The sequence below is a fragment of the Ursus maritimus genome, unplaced genomic scaffold (assembly GCF_017311325.1).
Source record: "Ursus maritimus isolate PB19 unplaced genomic scaffold, ASM1731132v1 scaffold_15, whole genome shotgun sequence".
NCBI classification, from domain to species: domain Eukaryota; kingdom Metazoa; phylum Chordata; class Mammalia; order Carnivora; family Ursidae; genus Ursus; species Ursus maritimus.
The window spans coordinates 17,938,749-17,960,252 of record NW_024423897.1 but is presented as its reverse complement, the minus strand read 5'-3'; positions in this window follow the sequence as shown (position 1 = coordinate 17,960,252).

Genomic DNA, 21,504 nt, shown 5'->3' with positions numbered 1-21,504 from the left:
TAATAGGCTTCTTGTGAATGGACATTTCCACACCAGGCCCTTGGAAAAACCATCACTTGATCGATATGTTAATCGATATGTTAATGTGACAGGCCCTGCCAACTGAAGAATATTGTTGCATTTTCAATTAGAGTTACAGAGAAGCAAGAAAAGGAATCAAGGAAATTGGACAGATTTGGCTAATGCAAACTATTTCTTTAGCAGGGGCACTTAGTATTTGTTCTGTGCTTTCTATTTAGGGTTTTTTTGTTTGTTTGTTTGTTTTTCTCAGTAGGAGTTGCTCACCCATTTTAGCTAGTAAGATAATTCCTTTTTTTCATGTAACGCCTTATCATTTATAGAACATTTTTATGATGTTTCATCCTGACAAACACCCTGCCGGGTAAATAGGCTCAATTTGAAATTCCCACATGGTGAATGTATAGAGTCTTAGAAAAATTAAGAACCTTATTCAAACTTAACCAGAGGTCCCTCGAGCATCTGACTGGGGTGTTTTCTGATGTATCGTACTGCAGGGAAAGAACAGTCCCAAGCAGTTGATTAAGAAAGTGCTCTCTGGTGAGACAAAAAATAAGTACCACCATTTTCTTCCCTCACTTGTCCTTTCCCTTACCTTTGCCTTTTGGTTATTGTCTGCCTTTTGCTACAGAAAGACGGCATTATAATTGTAAAAAGTCCAGAACAACTTTACAATCTTAGTCCAACGCAAACATATCTAGCCACAGCAAATGGGGGAGGAAGTACCGATCACTAAAGCGCAGGGGAAGATAAAACAAGAGAGAGGCTGCCCTCGGAGGAGAGTGTTGGGGGAGGGGTCTGCCTCAGTTAAAGAGTTTACTGGAAGGATGAAGGAGGCCACTTCCTACCTGTAACAGCAGAGCTTGTCACAGCTGAAAATCAGCTTCTGGCTGTTTCTTCGCTCCCACATCTGTTAAACAGACAGGTACTGAGTGCTCAGGCAGAAGGAGAATCACAGAAGGATACCCAAGAAATGATCTTTGACCTTTAAGAGCTTTGCATTGAGTTGAGGTAAAACACGAAAAGTGAAGCCAGGAGAAAACCGGCCAAGGCAAAGAACAGAGGAGGAAAGACCAGCCAATTTCGAGTTAACGCATATGGCTTCAAAGAGTCCTGGCTTTGCTGTGTGTTCGTTGAGTAGTAAGTCTTTCTGGCTTCTGGGTCTGAGTATCTCTTCAGGTTCCAGAAACAGCTGGAATTGGCGTCTCCAGAATTTATTTCAGTTTCAGATTTTTATGATTTATTCTTTAATAAACCTAAATCAGTTATGCATGTGAAAGTATTGAGGAAATGCAAGAGAGTTGGATTTCTAGAGAAGGTTTGCAAAATGCTGGTGTGGCTCACGTGTCCCTTCCTGTGTAGATGGCGATGTCTCTCTACAGGGAAGACTTTGAGGATGGTTACACTTGCAGATAGGCTAAAATAAGCAAGGGTTTAATGAACCGCAGGGGGAATTGGGCTGTCCCCGACTGAATTTTTACCGGTCCTTGGCAAAATGATGATATTCAGAAATTATAAACATTATATTTAAATTTTGATAATATTCTGAGATTATTGTCAGCCTACATTAGTATTAGAATACTCTTGCCTTTATGAAACGATGGTGAAAGTAATACACACACATGTATGCATACTCACACACGTAACCATGTTTTACTGGAAAATTAAAAAGACACATCTTTCTCCTCCTCCCCCACCCGCGGGTTACTGAGCCCTCTTTTCTTGAGATACTAACAACCTCCTACTGAATTTCCTTTCGTGGCTTTTCCTTGACAGAGTAAAGGCCAAGCCCTTATCCTTGGTATGAGCTTCCTCCAGCTGTTACGACGGAATAGCACAAACTAGGCTTAAAACAGCACGGATTGATTCGGTCACAGTCTGGAGGCCCCAAGCCTGCAGGCTGTCCACCGGGCCATGCCCCCTTCGCAGCCTCTAGGGCAGGACCCTTCCTTCCCACTTCCTAATGGCCGCCGGTTGCCGGCAAAGCTTGGCGAGGTTTGGCTTGTGGCAGCATCTCTGCCTGTGTTCTCACATGGCCTTCTGCGTGCGTGCGTGTGTGTGTGTGTGTGTGTCTGCGCTGCCATTTTCCCCATGTGTCCGACTTGCCCTCTTCTTATAAGGACCAGTCTAACCTCATCGTAAGTTCATTGCATCTGCAGAGACCCTATGTCTAAATAAGTTCATATTCTGAAGTTCTGAGTAGACATGAATTTGGGGGGACTCTCTTCTACCCAGTACGCCTCACTGGGAAGATTCTTCGGAAGTTTGTTGTTCACAGTCTCTCCTGCTCCAAGCGCTGCATCCCATTCCTCCCGTATTTCTGGTGTCTCTGGTTGCTTAAGTATGGACGCTGGATTTCTGGCTCCCATAGGGCACTCTCTGAATGTGGCAAAGACTGAGCTATATATATTTCAGCAAAAGAATAGAAATGAAATTTAGGTTGTTCAGAGAGTTTGGAGAGAAACATATTGTCTTGTTTAATTGTATTAGTGAAACCAATTGGTGAATAAAAAGGAAGTCAAGGATCTACCATTTTTTGGAAAATAATAAAAAGACAAAAAAAGATACCCTGTGGTCCAGTCATTCCTTTTCCTAATAATTGAGTCTATGGAGAAAAGTTGGAGGAATAGAAAATAATTTGTGTGCAAAGATATTCCTTAGGGAATTATTTTCAACAGCAAAAAAAAAAAAAAAAAAAGAAAATAAATGTAATAGTCCATGGTAGGAAATCCGTAAATATATTGGGGTATATACATTTCTGTATCCGTTAAAATTTATGATTTCAGAATTTAAAAAAAAATGTTAGCCGTGGGAAAACATAATAAAATCTCCAATAAAAAACTGGAAATGAAATGCTGTACAGTATCATCCCAATCATTGAAAACAGTGGTTCTCAACTGGGGGCAGTTTTGTCTCCAGGGCACCTCTGTATGTCCGGAAACACTTTTGATCATTACATCTCAGGGAGAGGGGGCCATGATGCTGGCATCTAGTGACTGGAGGTCAGGGATACTGCCGAGAATCCTGTAATGCTCGTGGCCTCTCCCCACAACAAAAACTTAGCCAGCCCTACATAGGCCATGGTTGAGAATCCTTGATTTATACCATCACTGCTTCATCTTTCCATTTCTGTCTGTCATCTTTAAAGTAGAAATAATCATATGCACTTCATAGGGTTACAGTGACAGTTGTTGGGTAATATACGGAAAGTACTAGGACAGCAACTGGAACACAGTTCATCATTTAGTACGTCCTCATTGTTCACTATTATCTGTCACAGTGCAAAGAAAGATGAGATGCAGCAGAATATGACAGTGATAACACTACAGGTCTTGTCAGTGCCTTCCAGCCAGAGATCTTTGGGAACATTCTGAGAGTTGAACAAGTTACGGCCAAAGCCGTGGAAAAGCATGGGGTATCTTGGCATGAAAAGGGACCTGTGATAGGGTTTGGGCTCCGGTTGAATGACTTGGGGGAAGTCCCAAGGAAGCCAGGGGTTCACGCTAGATTGGGCACTATCAGAAAGTGGGGGCGGTTCTGTGATTGGGGCTCTTAATCGATCTTACCTCTAGGGTGAGCAGATGAAGGTGAGTACATACAGAGCTGTAATTGGTAAAGAAGTAGCTGTCATCCGCTTGGGTTGAGAGAGGGAGTGCTTGATTTTTTTGAGGGAGGCACAGTGACCTTATAATAGTCCGTGGCCCACACAAAACTAAGAAGTGCCTGCTTTGTGTCATTTTGTCATGGTCTCGGTGTAATCATGTCTGAGGCTGCTATTCTGTAAGGTGGTGTATCTCCAGCAGGTGAATAACATGGCCAGCTACGAGTGTCAGAGGCTACCCTTTCTTTTTATCTCAGTCCTTTTAATTTCCTTATCACTTTTAAATATTTTTGAATCTTTCTACTTTGAACTTATATTACTTTTGTAATAAGAAAAAATACATGTTAATTAAAAAATAATAAAAGGCATGCTCACATTAAAAGGAGTCAGATCTACAATATTGTAGAATGAAATCTCAGATCTGTAAAATAGGCATAAGGAGATAATTGTAAATAATTTGCACTCTTCCCAATATTTCATGACCTTTGCTATGAAGGAGCTTGGGAAAAAAAGAAATATACCACTTTTTAGGTGGTTCTCTTTATGTAATATAGAAGCTGTAAGAAAGTTTCTTTGTGGTAATGGCTTTTTAAATGAATTACACATACAGAAATTGACTCGCTTCTTCAAAGGTGGATATCAAGTTTGGATGGCATTATGTATCAATCAATTGAATCTTGATATATAGAAAACAAAATGTGCTTTGTCTTTATTCTTTTAAAGAAGAGGAAAAAAACTGACGGTGCATGTGAAGGAATATATGAATGTCTTCAGGGTCTCACATTCAATAACAAGCAAAGAAAAATTGGATTTTTTTCTCTTTCACATTTTTCAGTAACATTCGGGGCAAGTAAATTAAATTAAGCCTATTTATGCAACAACCCAAAGCAAGAATATTCAAGGACATCTTTAAAATATACATGAATTCTCTTTATATTCTGAATCCTTTTGAAATTGGGTTTGGGGGTCTATTGAATTTTGTTGTTTTAGTTACTTTGTAATCCTTATTGAATTTTTAAATGTTAGAAATAGTATTTCCCCATTATAGTAATTTCCTATGATCTGAAGTTCATAAAGGAAGTGATCAAATCTTTTGTTTAATTTTAGTCCCCAGAGTCATTCCAGTTCTAATCTAATTCTCAGTTGTTACAGGTTTTGTTGATTTGTTTCTGGTTTTAATTGGTGTGGATACATTTACTTCCATACTTGAAATATTGGTCTTCAGTGTGACGTGAGAAGGTGGTTACGTTGCATGAGGCCAGGATCATGCCCGCTTTTTCTCCCCTCTGCATCATCCCCGGTCCCTAGCATCCTAAGTACTTGCTCAGCAGTTTGAATGCGAGGACTCCTCCAATGGAGCCGCAGGGATTAGTTTATCTCAGTGAATGCGTTTGTGTGAACCCAGTGACTCAGAAAAGAAACATTTTGTATTCTCCCTTATCCTTTCATAGAGACCTTGCAATTTAACCTAATATTCTCTTCCAAATACTTTTTTTTTTTTTTAACCTTCTACCACTGATCTCTTTCACTCACTCATCACATTTGGTGTCAATTTTTAAGTAGCTCAGCTCTTGAAATAGTTTCTCTCCCTCATTTCTTATCCTCCAGCCAGGAGGTCCCACATTTTTTCTCTACGTTATTTTTCTAAAACATGAGTCTGGATCCTTACCATTTCCCAAACTTCAGATGACTCTCATTGCTTCCAAGATGTCGTCTTCACTTCGTAGCACAGACTCGAAAGCTCTCTACGCTTACCCTCAACCTCTTTCCTTGGCGTTATTCATGCTCGCTCACTGTTGCACAGCCTTTGCCCTGATGATCATTCGTTCAGCCTGTGATTTTTGTGTGCCTACTGTGTTGCTGCTTAGGCGTCATTTCCACTCCATTTCCCACCTTCACTGTATACTTGTGTTCACTTTTCTTGTTTCTTATTCAGAATGTTATTCTTGCTATTTTCCATTAGGGAAATACTGATGTGCCCTTTAAAGCCCAAAAAGTCCCGGAGCTCCTGGGTGGCTCAGTCTGTTAAGCGTCTGCCTTTGGCTCAGGTCATGATCTCATGGTCTTGGGATCGAGCCCCTCATTGGGCTCCCTGCTCAGCAGGTTGCCTGCTTCTCCCTCTCCCTCTGCCGCTCCCCCTGCTTGTGCTCTCTCTCTCTCTCAACTAACTAAATAAAATATTTTAAAAAATAAAGCCCAAAGGTTCTCTCTATGCAAAACTTCTAGGGTTCTCCAGATTGACCTCCTTGCTCTCTTTCCTTTGTGCTGATAGTATTTACTCTCCCTCTGTTTTGAAGGTATAGAATATATCTTCCCTGTGCCCTCGTCATTCCCCTCCCTTTCTTGCCAATGAAAACTTCTTGAATGTAAGAGATTCTTTCATTCCTCTGTTTGTCTGCATATTTCTCATGCCACGTAGCAAATGCCAGATCCCTAGAAAGTCCCTCTGTAAGACTTGAGGAAACTTTTGCACAAGAAAAGGATCATGCATTGTTCTGAGTCAGTTTGGTGTGGTTCGAGAATGTGCAGGAGATGGTGAAGATCTGAGATAAATAAGTTGAATAAGCTGAGCAGCTGAGGCAAAAGGACTTTGCTAATCTGTTGGGCATACTGTAGAGGCAAGGTGTGTTCCCTATGTCCAGACGTTAGAGAGAGGGCAGGAGAGAATATTAACAAAGCACACACAGGTTCTATGATATTGTCGGAGTGCAGTGGTCAATGTAAATGGTCTTTTGAATATCACTTCCCATGGGTCATTGTGCCCCATCCTCGAGGAGTGGGATAGGGCAGGTGTGGAGGAACCTATGGAGGGCCAGAAGGAATATGGTCTCACTCTTGCTCATGGACGTTTCATAATGAACAAGTTTTGTTCTACATGTATTCTGACAGTCTGAAAAATAACACTAGCAAAATACCATTAATTAGGACGTAGGAGAAGATGACCCAAGGGTCCCTTCTAATTCAGAAATTCCGCAATCAGATACTAATGAGAGTTACTGAAAACGTTAGGGTTAAGATATTCTTGCCCTCATTACTTGAAATGATTTTTGAGGTGAAAGGTCACATTTGAATGAAAACCAGCATAATAAACATAATCCTTGACATTGCCTCAGGTTTTATGTTAAGCTTCATATAATCTTATTTTGAAATTACAAGTCTAGGGTTACTTGTTTTTATGTACCTCCTTTCTTCTTAATAATGTTGTCAGTGTACTCTGATTTTCCATGATGGTTCGAAGAGCTTAACATTTGCAAATGGTTGCATGTGGATTTGTGTGTGTGTGTGTGTGTGTGTGTGTGTGTGTGTGTGCACTGCTGGAGTATGTTACTAAACTGAATAAGCATATAGTATTTGAAAAAAAGTCACATGAAAGGTAAAATTACTAGGCACCAAGGTAAAGCTCTTCTCATTCTTTGTAGTTTTCTTAAAGCTTTTAAATTGATTGATTGATTGATTTAATTTTTGAGAGAGAGAGAAGGACAGAGGAAGAGGGAGAGAATCCCAAATGGGGCTCGATGCAGGGCTTGATCTCAAGACCCTGAGATCATGACCTGAGCCGAAACCAAAAGTCAGATGCTTAACTGACTGAACCACTCAGATGCCCCAGTTTTCTTGAAGCTTTTAAAATTAAAAGGGTTTTTTGGTTATTTTTAGTGGATAAAATCTATTATATGCATCTATATTCTGAGTTGCATGGGGTATATAAGAAATTGAAAAGAAGTAGGAACCATTCAAATAACTATTTTGTTCAAAATTGCTTCCACATCTTAATGGATTATTTTTTTTTCTATTTCTATTCTATTATAAACACTTGTCTGTGAATATATTTCGACCTAAACAGATTTGGAAATACATTCACCGGCAATACTCCAAATTTTTTGTAGTTATCTTCATTTAATGTCATTTATATAATTATTTCTATATGAGGCATAAAAGTTGTGGGGTTTTTGCTTTTTAATTGCTTAGGAGCTATAAAAGAAATAAGCAAGATTATCCAGTTGTGTCGAGCAGGTGTTTCTGGTATCCCACTAAATAATACATTTTCTTAATTAACATAAACAAGTACTGTTAGCATTTTGGCACTGAGTAAATTCCAGGTTAATATTAAGTCTGGAAATAGGTTAGCTATTCTTAGCATTTCATTTGGCAAGATGGTATCTAACTTCAAAACCAGAACACCTGGGTTCAGATTTGCTTTCAATCCCTTACTGTCTGTCATTAGCAGTTCACTTCCTCTCCATGTTGACTCAAAGATGTGAGAGCTTCATCAGCCTATCATGGACTTCCATGCTCTAACAGTGGTTAGAGCTATTCTATTTTATTGTAGCATTTTCCACACTTTTGACTCATATACTTAATTGAGTAATTACTTCCTGACTATAGGTTTTCTCTAGAATATAAGTTACTTAAAGGAATGAATAGATTTTCTTTTTTTTTTTTTTAAAGATTTTATTTATTTATTCATTCGACAGAGATAGAGACAGCCAGCGAGAGAGGGAACACAAGCAGGGGGAGTGGGAGAGGAAGAAGCAGGCTCATAGCGGAAGAGCCTGATGTGGGGCTCGATCCCATAACGCCGGGATCACGCCCTGAGCCAAAGGCAGACGCCCAACCGCTGTGCCACCCAGGCGCCCCTGAATAGATTTTCTTGAACTTGGACACACTGGGTAGCAAGCTTGACTGCAGACATTGTCTGTGCCTTTACTTCTCAGATTTTTGTTCTCCAAAGATATTCTCCTATGCATATTTTTTATCACTAGGGACAACCATGAGAAATGTGTTTAGGTTAGCTTTATATTCTGTATGTGACTGAACTTCATGAATTCTTTTGACTTATTTTAGTTCAAAGTTGATTTGACCCACTCACCTCCAAAACAGCTGGTTCTAGGAGCTATTTTTCTCGAAAAATTCAGTCAAGTGGAAGTGTCCTATAAACATCTCACACTGCACCTCCATCAGAGTAAAATGTTTCATCAGAGTGGTGGGGCATTTCACTTATATCCAAAATGTTTCTAATTTCCTTGATTTAAATGTCAGGGGCATTTGGCTTATCTCCTTGTATTTAATGAATGATGAACCAAACACATTATCAGATGGTCCTACAATATTTGGAAAGAGTAGTTTTATCTACAAACCCTCGCGTTGACTCACACACAAAAAGATGGAGGCTTTCAAGGTGACACTGGGTGAGGCTGGATTCATTATTCAATTTTTGCCTTTTCCTGTCATGCATCGTGTTTTCTAGCTCACTACAGAATGTCACGATGAGGAAAGACCTTTCAGGTCCCCTCCTCCTACTTCTACATTCTTTTTTAACAATTAAGGAAATGACCCAGGTAGGGTTAGTGAGTTTCCTGAGGACAAACCACTGTTAGAGACAGGACTACAATTGGAAGCCAAACCCTGAAGCTCCCATAACCTCTGGCTTCTGCCTGTCAACCTGACGTCATTTATCCTCTCTCACTTTACTGTAGCCATACAGGTCTTCTCATGTATTGCACACCTTAAGTTTAGTCCTGCCTCAAGGATGATAGCACTTGTGTTTGTGTCTGTCCTGGATGCTCTGTGCGAGCTGTTTGCCTGACTCCTAATCGTTTTACCACATATTAATACCACTTCTGTTCCGCTCTGTTCCCTTAGTCTTTAGTCTCCTGCTTTGTCCTTATTATTAGAACCTATAATGTTGTTTTATTTGTTGTTTACTTATTATTGTTTGCCTCCACCATCGGAATGTGATTTTATGAGTATAGAGAATCTTGGTTTCCTTTCACCCTTGTATCTAGAACAGAAGCCAGCAAAATGTAAATGTCCAGTCAATAATTATTAAATGAGTGAATGAATGAATGAATGAATCCCGTTCTTATAGTCCAGTGCAGAGGGGGCAGGTGCCTGGGTTTTGGCTTAAGACAAAACTGGTAGCTTAGCCACTTCCATGAGTACGTCCTTGGCTAAGCAGTTAACCAGTCTAAGTTGCAACCTTCTCAGCTGCAAAAGGAACATAAAATCAGTATCTCCCTTGAAGGCTTTGTGAAGGCTAAAATGATGTGATGTTCATAAAGCATTGTCCCTAAAGCCTGTGACATACTAGGTGCTTCATTAAACTTTAATCACTAATATTATTCTGTAAGTCATCATCAGGTCGTCTCCAGAGGAGACTATGTGATTTAAAGCTCATTGTGAGCGGACATCTGCAAAATGGCAGAAAAAAGAGTTTTCGATTGTCTTCCTCCTCAAAGTACACCGATTTGGACAATCACCCAAGGATGAGAATGCCTTTGACGAGAAGTCTAAGCACTCAGTAGAGAAGTTCCACTGCACTGTTGGAATAGAAACAATCCAAGATTGAACACACTGAAGAGGTATGACGAGCTGTTTTACTTTACCTCTGTCACTTCTCCCTCGAGGTGGCACAGCTCATTGACAAGAGAGACCTTCTTGGCCCACAATTTCTCCCATGGGCAAAACTTAGTGAGTGCCTGGCTTCCCCAGCTCTGTGAGGTGCTGCCAACGAGGCTCATTTTGGCTTTGCCTCATCCAGAATACTGAGATGTGCCGTACAACTGGGGGGGGGGTGCTGGGGAGGGGCTGGGAGAATAGCTGCCAGGGCTCTGGGGGGGCATCAGAGGAACACAGAGCCTACTAACCAGTTTTCAGACTCTATCAGGAAGCCCATCTATGAGCCTCTGGGGACGCCTCATCCATAGATCACCCCAGTTGGCACAGAGGCTCCTCATGCCTCACCCCTCCAGCTCTCTACCCTTAGCCAGCTCCCTGTGTGTGCCCCCAAGGCTGGCAGGTGCCAGCCTTTGCAGACGACTGGCTGATCAATATGCACAGAAGGATCCCCTTGCTCTGTGGGATTGGGTGAAAACACACTCATGTGAGTGTTCAGCATCATCCTAGGGAGAGGAAACAGGAGGCTGTCATCACTTAGCCTGTCTCTGCAGGGTGGAGAGATGGCACAAGATCTTAAGAATTCCCACCTAAGAGGGAACAAGAAGTATGGAAAAGACATATCCGTAGAAGGAGTCTAAGAAGACTCCAGAGTCCCCAACAGGGCTGATATTTCTATCCTGAAGCCTACATTAAGAAAAAAGAGACTCTCAAATAAACTACCTAACTTTATACCTTAAGGAACCAGAAAAAGAACAAACTAAGCCCAAAGTTAGCAGAGGAAGAAGCTAGTGGACATCACAGTAGAAATAAATGAAAGGAGACTAGGCAACCGATGGAAAAGGTCTGTGAAAGTAAGAGTTAGTTGTTTGAAAACATGAACAAAGTTGGCAAACCTTTAATCTTAGCAAGAAAAATAGAGATCAGATAAATAAAATTATAAACAAATGTGGAGATATCACAACTGATACCACAAAAATACAGAAGAATTTAAGAGACCACCGTGAACAATCATATACCAACAGATTGGATAAGTAGAAGAAGTGGATAAATTCCTAGAATTGTACAACCTAATGAGAGTGAACCATGGAGAAATAGAAAATCTTCATAGACCAATAATGAGTGAAGAGATTGAACATGTAATAAAAAATCTCCCAACGCAGTATAGCCCAGGACCAGATGGCATCACTGGTGAATTTTATCAAACATTAAAGAAGAGTTAATTCTAATCCTTTTCAAACTCTTTCCAAAAAACTGAAGAGGAGAGAGCACTCCCAAATTCATTTTATGAAGCCAGCATTACCCTGATACCAAAACCAGATGAGGACACTGTAAGGAAAGAAAACTGAGTCAATATCCCTGGTGAATATGGATGCAAATTTCTTGACAAAATACTAGTAAATTGAATTAAACGGTGAATTAAAAGGATCATACACCATCATAAAATGGGACTTATCCCCAAGGATGGTTCAACATTCACAAATCAATAAATGTGATACACCATAGTAATGGAATGAAACATAAAAACCATGGCCATCCCTATAGATGCAGAAAAAATATTTGAAAATATTCAGTACTTTTTCATGATAAAAACTCAACAAATCGGATATGGAAGGAATGCACCTCATAAAAAAGGCCGTATATGACAAGCCCACAGCTAACATCATGCTCAAAAGTGGAAGGTTGAAAGCATTTCCTCTAGGATCAGGAAGAAGGCAAGATGCCTGTCACCTCTCCTATTCAACATAATAGTGGAAATCCCAGGAAAGGTAGAAATTCAGTAAAAGTGCAGGATATAAAATCAATGTACACAAATCAGTTGCATTTTAACCCACTAACAATGAATTATTCAGAAATGAAATAAAAGAAACAATCCTGTTTACATCAAATAGCATCAAAAACAAAAACAAAACCAATAAAATACTTGGAATAAATTTAACCAAGGAAGTGAAAGGTTGTACACTGAAAGCTGTAAGACAAGACAAGAAATAGACAAGAAATAAATGGAAAGATATACTGTGTTCATCAATTGGAATAATTAATCCTGTTTAAATGTCCATAATTCCCATGCTATCTGTCGATCCAGTGCAATCCCTGTCAAAATTCTGGTGGCATTTTTCACTGAAATAGAAAAAACAGTCTTAAAATTTGTGTGGAACCACACAAGCACCTTCATAGCTAAGGCAATCCTGAGAAAGAAAAAGAAAGCTAGAAGCATCACACTTCGCAATTTCAAACTATTGCAAAGCTGTAGTCATCAAAAACAGTATGGTACTGGCATGAAATTGAACACATAGACCTATGGAACAGAATTAAGAACCCAGAAAGAAACCCATGCATATATGACCAACTAATCTTTAATAAGGAACCACCAATATTTAATGGAGAAAAGACAGTCTCTTCAATAAATGATGTTGAGAAAATTAGATGTTCATATGTGAAAGAATAAAATTGGGCCCCTATCTTACACCATTCATAAAAAATAACTAGAAATGGAATAAAGACTTCAGTGTAAGACTGGAAACCATAAAACTCCTAGAAGTAAACATAGGGAAAAAAGCTCCTTGACATTGAAATAGGCAATGATTTTTTAGATAGGACACCAAAAATAAGCAACAAATGCAAAAATAAACAAATGGGACTACGTCAACTTAAAAAACTTCTGCACAGCAAAAGAAACTATCAACGACGTGCAGGGGCACCTTACAGAGTGGAAGAAAATATTTGTAAGCCATATATCTGATAAGGGGTTAATATCTAAAATATATTAAAGAACTCATATAACTCAGCAGAAAAATAATCAGATTAAAAAACGAGTAAAGGACCTGAATAGACTACATGTAGCCAACAGCTACGTGAAAAGATGCACAACGTCACTAATCATCAGGAAAATGCAAATCAAAACCAAAATGAACAAAAACACCTCACACCTGTTAAAATGGCTGTCATCAAAAAGACAAGAGAGAATTAGTGCTGGTGAAGATGTGGAGAAAAGGGAAGCCTGGAGTGCTCTTGGTAGGAATGTAAATTGGTCTAACTGCTATGACAAACAGTATGGAGGTTTGTCAAACATGAAAAATGGAACTGTCATATGGTCCAGAAGTTCCCTCTTCTGGTTATATATTCAAAGGAAATAAAATCACTCTATCAAACAGATATCTCCCTCCCCCTACTCACGTTAACGTGGTACACACATGCACACAGACACGCACGTATTCAATGGGATATTATTCAGCCGTAAAAACGGATGCGATTCTGCCATTTGCAACAACTTGGATGAAACTTGAAATCATCATGCTAAGTGAAATGTGTCCGATGGAGAAAGACAAGTACTGTATGATCTCACTTATAGGTGGAATCCAAAAAAGCTGAACTCATAGAAACGCAGAGTAGAATGGTAGCTGCCGGGGCTGGGGGTGGGGGAATTAGAGAGATGATGGTTAAGGGTACTAACTTGGAATTACAAGGTAAGTAAATTTGGGGGATACTAATGTACAGCATTAACTATAGTTAATGATACTGTGTACTTGAAAGTTGCTAAGAGAGGAGATCTAGATGTTTCACAGCCCCTCCCCCCCCCACACAAAGAAGAGTTTATTGTTTAAAGCAACAGAATCTGATGCTTTCTATGTGAAAAATTCACATTAGAATGAAGGAAAAGCTAAGAACTACTTTCAGAAAAGAATGGGAATTTGCATGAAACCATGATCTAGGTACCAGGAACTTTAGGGAATATCATCTCCCATGCATTGTTGTTTTTCTAGGACGTATGTCAAGATTCAAATCCCAGGGAGAGTGACTCAGATTGGTCAAGTTTTGTTGTGAGTAGATGGGCCTCCTGCTGCATAGTTCCATCGAGTCTGTGTCAGAGAGGACTGGGCATCCCCAAACCAGATCACCAACTCATGTTGGAGAATGTGGCCGAGTTCAGAGCCCCGTTAGGTCAGCAGCCACCTCAAAAGTCTTTGACATCTGCATTTTTGGAAAGCAGTTAAAGGTTTCTTTTCCTTGGTGAGCAGCAAGCCATGAAAATGGGCAGGCTGATTTGTCAGCAGGCTCACATCCCCAGAGCTGTGCTGGCGAGAAACCTCTTTGACGAACGCGCATGTGTGTGTGTGTGTGTGTGTGTGTGTGTGTGTGTGTGTGTGTGTAGCACTGATCTATGCAGGACAAGAGTTGCCTCAAATCAATACTCAAGCACATTTAATATCCAGCTAGTTGACAAACTGAATAACTCATGAAAAAGTTGTCAAATGTGTGTTTTCACCTTGGTACAGCTTTAGAGAATTAAGCAGTAGGTTTTTTCTGTCTTCTCTTTTTACAAAATTGACTGTCAGTTGTTTTGCAAAAGGGGAGCTCTTGGTAATTGGATTGTTTTGCGGTTAATATTTATTGAGCGTTGTAGTGGAAATTTGTCATTATTTTTGACGGTTCAGCGTCTGAACCTTATTCCCATGTTTGGAAAACTCACTTTATGATTCCAGGTTGGAGTGACAACCTTTCTTCCATTGCAGAAGCTCAAACTGTTGGCTCCTTGCTTTCTCCACACCTTTATAATAGGGTGGGCATCTGGCCTCCAGGCTGCCAGTTGGCTGTGCCTGCCGCAGGCCTGCGCTGAGCCGATGATGTGACGGAGCTGGGGCCCGGGTTCCTGTTGTGTTGATCGGATTCCCGGAGCAACAGTGTCAGCACCACTGTTCACCGCTGCTCCTGCCCCCAGCCAGGAGACATGCTTGTGGCGCAAGCTGCCTTGTCTAGTGCTGGGGGCCAGCAGTAACAGTGATGTCCTTACCACACCATCCTGGACTGGATTCGGGCTCTCAATACTCAGGCCTCAGCCCATAGCAGATTTTGAATCCTCCCAGGAATTCTTCGAGGTAACTCACACCTTCCCATTAAATTCCTTTTGTGCTTACATCAGCCGCAATTGGGGTCTGTTGTTTGCAACTAAGAACACTGGCTGACACCATCTCTAGTGACTTTTGTCTAATCATTCATTTACTTATGGATCCCTTTGTTGCTTAATTCATTTATTCAAAATACATTTGTTGAAAGGACAGTTCTTGCCAAGCATTGTCCTTGGCGCTGGGCTCTTATGGTTAACAAGGTGAAGGGTACTGTCCTCACAGAACTTCGCTGTTGCAGGGGTAGATATGCAAAACAATTAGATGAGATCCTACGACCCAGCAGTAAGTGCCATGGAAGTAACTGAAAAGGATGATGGGATAACGAGCGATGGGTGTGGGCTCAGGGACAGGCTTTCTGAGAAGTTGTGCGTGACCTGAACCCAAGAGCCAGGAAAAGATTCAGGTGAAGAGTGTTGCAGGCATAGGGACAGCAAATGCAAACTAGCTGACCATGAAGGGGAGAGGGAGGGCGGGTGTGTCTGACACCTTGCCCAAGGTCATACATCTAGGAAGTGCTGTAGCCCAGGTTTGAATCCAGGCAATCTCCTACTAAGGTTTATTTTCTCAAGGACTGTAATTTGGAAAACAGAGAAACAGAAGCAGGGAAGCTAAAAGGTTAAACTGATTTACACGAAAAAGGGCAGGGCGGTATATAGTAGAGCAAAGCTTGGATCTGTGAAAGAAGAGGAGGGAGAAAGGGAAAACCCAGAAAGGGATGAGTTTTGGAGGAAGGTCTTCAGGGAGTCTGGAGCACATGAAATGAAGTATTGGGATGAGCAGACCTAGGAAAGATGAATGTGCCGGGCAGATCGGCTTTGACAAGAAAGATGCAGTCTCAGCTCTCATGGAGTTTACAGTTTAGTGGGAAGATGGACATTGAATTAATAAGTAATCAGTGCTTGTCTAATTACAAGTACAATGTGAGCACCCTGTAAGGTATGATTCAACTGTACTCTAAGGCGATTGGACCTTGTCTTGGAGTGGGGGCGATCAGGAGAGGATTCTCTGAGGAAGTGGCATTTATCTGCTCAGAATATAGAAAGGAGATGAGAAGATTGCACGCCGAGGTTCACAAGATTAATGACTTACCCTTGGCCCCACAGCTCGTTAATGGCCAAGTCAGGATTGGAACGCAGCCTTCCTGTACTCCAGGTCGAGTGCTCTTTCTCTGAGCCACAGTGATGGGAACTATTTCCCCTCACACAGAGACACACACACATCTGCATATATGGACACCCCGCCAAGGGCTACATTCTCTGTTGCCTCCTGGCCTATGGGCTGCTTTCTACAGGGGAAGCAATGATTGCTGATGACATTCTTGGTGCCTGTGATACTTAGATCACTTTATCAATCAGATGTGGCATTTGGTGGCAGCCCTGCCACCTGTCTCTTTTCATCAGTGTCAGAGACTATTTCACTGCAGGCCACAGGTGCCAGCTGTCAGCCTGAAATAAAGTGGGGTCTGCCCCAGGATAAGTGTGCCTAGGGAATCGCTTCAGATTGAATTTCTCATCTGACAGCACTTTCTGAGTTTGGGACTCAAGAAGGAAAAATAAACAAATTATGGATGAGTAAACAAACATGTGGTTGTTTATGAGGCATCAGGCTGGCTGTTACTGGGGCTTCATTAATCACTGTGCCTTTTTCTCTCCTCTGTTGGTCCTGGGATCATGGATGGTCTATTGAAATATACATGAATTTAATAGGCATTAGCATAACTAGGCCACTAACCACGGTGCTGATACTCTGGCGATCATTTTTCTCATAAGGCAGTAGCTGTTCTCTATAGGGGACGGTTTGATTTGAGAATTTGAGAAAGAAGGGGCAGGGGAAGGAAACGGAACAGTTTTGTTCCCTCATAGCGCTGACTCTATTAGGCGTTTTGTATATCCATGCACTATCTCATTTAATCCTACCGGGCTACCAAAGAAGTAGACATTATTATTCCCATTTCACAGAGACAACTGCACCCCTAAGAGTTTAAATAGTTTGTCTAAGGACCCAACTAATAAGTGTCAAAATTGGGATTTAAACATGAAATCCTATTATTGTCTCCCCTTTATCAGCATAGCTCATGGTTCTCGTTATCAGTTTTATAGTCTGCGTCACCATTATCACCCAGCTGAAGCTGCACTGTGTTGAGAGTCAAACAATGTCAGTGTGGGATCACATTTAGCAGAGACAAAAATATCTCAAATATCTCATGCCCCCAAACCAAAAAGAATTTAAAAGCAACTTAAATCTTTATCTTGGATCTTGAAACACTCCTGAGAAGGACAACAAAGCATGGTGCATAGTAATGTATCTAAAGAGATACATTCCATCCATCTTCCCCAAATCTGTCCATCCCCAAAGTTCTCCTTGGAGTGCCGCAGGTCCCCCAGAGATCTCACTCCACAATTCATCCCATTCTGGACTTTCCTTTTAAAATCCCTCCTCCTACAGATCCAGGTTTTTCTCCATCAGGGAGTCCCTTGCTTCTTTTAGGACAAGTTATTTTAACCTTTTTACTTTTCTCAGTTCCGTTTCTTTACTTCCGTAGTAATGGTTGTTGAGAAAGCAGATCTTGGTAACACATTCCCTGGATTCAAGCCTTGGTCCAGCCCTTTCTAGCTGTATAATCTTGGGCAAGATTTTTGACCAATCTGAGTTTCAGTTTCCTCTTTGGTAAAGAACAGAAGATAATACCAGCATCATGAGGAATAAACACTGTTATACGGGTAAACTGCTTAGAACAGTACCTGATACAGCAACGCATGAGAAAATTAGCTAGTGTTGGAAAATTAGCTCTCATTCTTGCTCCTTTTATCTGATCAGTTTATTAGGAGCCAAGTGCAGGAACCCAGTAGCAGGCAGGTTTTCCTTACAAGGTGGAGGGAGGGGAAGCTATGAATAGTCTCGTGTAATTTGGGGTGGAGCACTCCTATTGTAGTTATAGTACCATTAATAATCATTAATATTATTTAAATCAACAAATTTATAGTTATATTGGCATTAATAGTTATTAATAATTTAAAAGTCAGCAATATTAGTATCATACCAAGGTTTTCCTGAATACCTCTATAGTCATTGTCTCACACATTATCTCCCATTACCTACATTATCTTATTTAATTTTTTTAAAGATTTTATTTATTTATTTATTTATTTATTTTAGAGAGAGAAGGGGGGGGAGGGTGCATGAGTGGGGAGGGGCAGAGGGGAAGAGAGAGGGAGAAAGAATCTGAACCAGACTTCCCACTGAGCAGGGAGTGAGATGTGGGGCTTGATCTCATGATGGTGAGATCAAGACCTGAACCAAAACCAAGAGTCAGGGGCTTAACCCACTGAGCCACCCAGGCGCCCCATCTTACTGAATTCTTACAATAATTCTTTCAGGTAGATCTCATTATTATCCCTATTTGATAGATGGAAAAAAGTGGGGCTGTAAGGAGGTAAGAGGTAAAGTAGCTTTGTTGAAGACAGTGTTTTTTAATCATTTTCATGTTGTGGCATACTTAGAAAATGAAAATATATTGAGCTAAACTGTGGTGGAGGTAAGTGGCCTTTAGAGCTGAGAGTCACTTGTAACCATTATCAGCAGGAGAGCTAGAATGCTCTGTTCTAAGGGAGAAGCAGGGCAGCAACTCAAGTCTACCAGACCTCAAAGTCCGTGCTCGTGGTTTAGTGGCTTCCATTGAATCAACGCTCGCACAGATCATGAGAAATGATGGGATAGGTGTGTGTGTGTGTGTGTGTGTGTGTGTAGTGTGTGTGTGTAGTATGTATGTACGTGTGTATAAACTATGTGAACACAATGGAGAGAGACCTAAAGAAGATAGACATTGGCGGGAGTTGATACTTGGAAGAAGGGAATGGCACTGGGGGAATTTCCTGTTTTTATAATTTTACTTACATTTTTTTACTGCTGTGTGAGCTAAAACCTGCAATCTTATTGGTATGAGGGATTGAAAGAAAGAGTTTGGAGCTACTTGAGAAGCTGGAAGGTGGAGGAAGAAATCTAGAAAGGAGAGCACCATAAGGGGAAGCATCCGAATCGCTGGGTGACCCCTGAGCTAGGCAAGTGTGAAAGCTAAAAAAATCAAACCAGTTTCAACTGATGCCACAGTAGAGGCAGAATTTGGAGTTTAAGTCAAGTTGAATATCTGCTAAAAGAAGCAAATGGCAGCAACAGCAAACACACCTATTCAGAGAAACATAATAGAACCCAGCACATAGTATCATGCACGGTATCCAAGATACTATCCAAAATGACTAGATACAGACGTGAGGGAATAGAAAATGTGGACATACCCATGACAATAAACAGAGATAACCCCAAGGTGACCCAATGTTAGAATTAGCAGACAAGGATTTTAGAACAAATATTCTAATTATGTTCAAGTGTATAGAGTAAAATGTGCCCGTAATGAATAAACACAGTCCACGTTCTTCATCCTCCTGGTATCCTGCCTCCCAGATTTTTCTTAGTATACTGTTTTCCGCATAACAGAGTTGAAAAATAAAGGATAGAGAAGTACCTTGCCCAAATTCTTCACAAAGCTCTGACAGAATTGACACCGAAGCCCAGGTATTACATTATACTCTCAGTAGAATTTTCTACTGAAGTGAAGAGCTCACATGCTGTAGTTGATCTGCCTTGATTTGAATCACTTCCCAGCTATATACCCTTGATAAGTCATCTAATTCATCTAAGCCTCATTTTCCTTAAATAGTTGCTGTGAGAATTATTCATGCTATTACAAATAAAACGCTTAATGAAGTGCTTGACACATAGTACGTGCCTAATAACATTTTAGTTATCATCACCATCATCATTATCGTCGCACACCGACTCCTGTATGGAATCCTGCCTTGCTGATGTAATTACTACATCAAGCAGTCAAAAGGGAAAATTCTGTCATAAAATTCTGCTCCTGTATTGCTTCCCGTATTTACTCAACATTTACTAAGCACCTACTTTGTACAAGAAGCTGTACTTGATGTAGAAGAAATATACACCCATACAAGACATCGTCCTTGCTCTCAATGAACTGTAGGAAGTAATTTTAAACATTACATCATTTGCATAGAGGGAGAACCAAGAAACTCTAGAACTGTATTTTTTCTGATTTGTAATATTTGGTATGGTTGGGGTGATGAAGATTTCAAGAGTGCATGAATCCCCTTGATGTCAGTAATGAGAAGTAGTTATCCAGGCCCTGTTTGTGCTCCTTTATTCGGGGGCCACTGAATCCTACAGGAGGTTGAAGCAAGTTAACCTCTGCAACATGTAAATACCTACACAGTTTTAGAACCTGTTGTGAGCTGACCCCTGAAATCTATTCACAGACTCTCTGTTGCAGAGATCTCGATTTCTAGGATGTAAAACTGGATACCTCAAAGCAGCCCATTTTACTGTTGAAGAGCTCAAGGGTGGGAAAGAACTTTTCCTCGCTGAGATTTGCGTCCTTGAGCTTTCTGCTCCTTCAGTGGTCCTCATTCTTCCCTGCAGAGGGCAGTCTGCTGCCCTCTGTGGACCAACAGCCCTGCAAGATTTTGAAGGCCATTACTGTGTTCTGCCCTGGCCTTCTCCAGGCTGAATGTTGCCATTTCTCTGGGTGGTTATTCCTTTCCCATGGGATCCAGACCCTTTATCAGCCTGCGCGCTTCGCTCTCTGTAATAACTCTGTAAGTTGTTTCCTTTTATCACAAAAGTAATATACGCTTACTATAAATTAAGGTAAAATCAACTCAAAACCCAAACAAACCAAAAACGATACAGTTTTGTATGAAATGCAAAATAAATGTACATGTAAGCCCCACTTAGGCAAATTACATTCCTACAAACAACTGTTAAGGGTTTGTGGATGCCAGACGATGTCTAGGCATATGCTGTACATTTATCTGTATATACGTACGTGGTTTTTTTTTTTTTCGTTCTCAAATAGAATCACTGTGTGCTGTTTTATAACTTTAAAAAGCATAATCTATTATAGACATTGTTCCGTCTCAGGTTCTTGATTACCTCATTCTCCCAAGTGGCATCAAAAGTTAGAGTCCAGAATAAAACGCAAGTTTTCAGTATTCAACTTAGAATCAAGGTTCTTGTAAGAGTCATCATTGTTTCATTTGTTCAATAAATACGTATTGGGGCCATACTGTACTAAGTGCTGGGATGAAGACATATACTATAAAGTTATGAACTTACCTCAAGAAACTCGTGGTTTAGTGGCAAAGATGGATATTCTAACCAAAAATTACAAGAGTGTGATGAATCGATGATTGCACTAAATTTGTCCCTAAATTTCAGTTATATTTGCCTCTCCTTTTTGTCTGTCTTTGTAAACTGATATTTAACACATATGTATGAAGATAGGCACATTTTAAAATATGTTACCTTTTATCTGCCTTTGGACATGCTATTCAAGATGCAGGAACCATGCAAATGGAGTTTAAATCTCACCATATAGATGGTAGCCCGAGGTAACAAACACATACACGAGTTTTGTAAATACCAATGGTTTTATTCCAGTTTTGAGTGTGAAACATAAGCCAGGTGTACAGATAGAAGTCGCATAAAGATAAATTTTATAAAGTTCTGGTT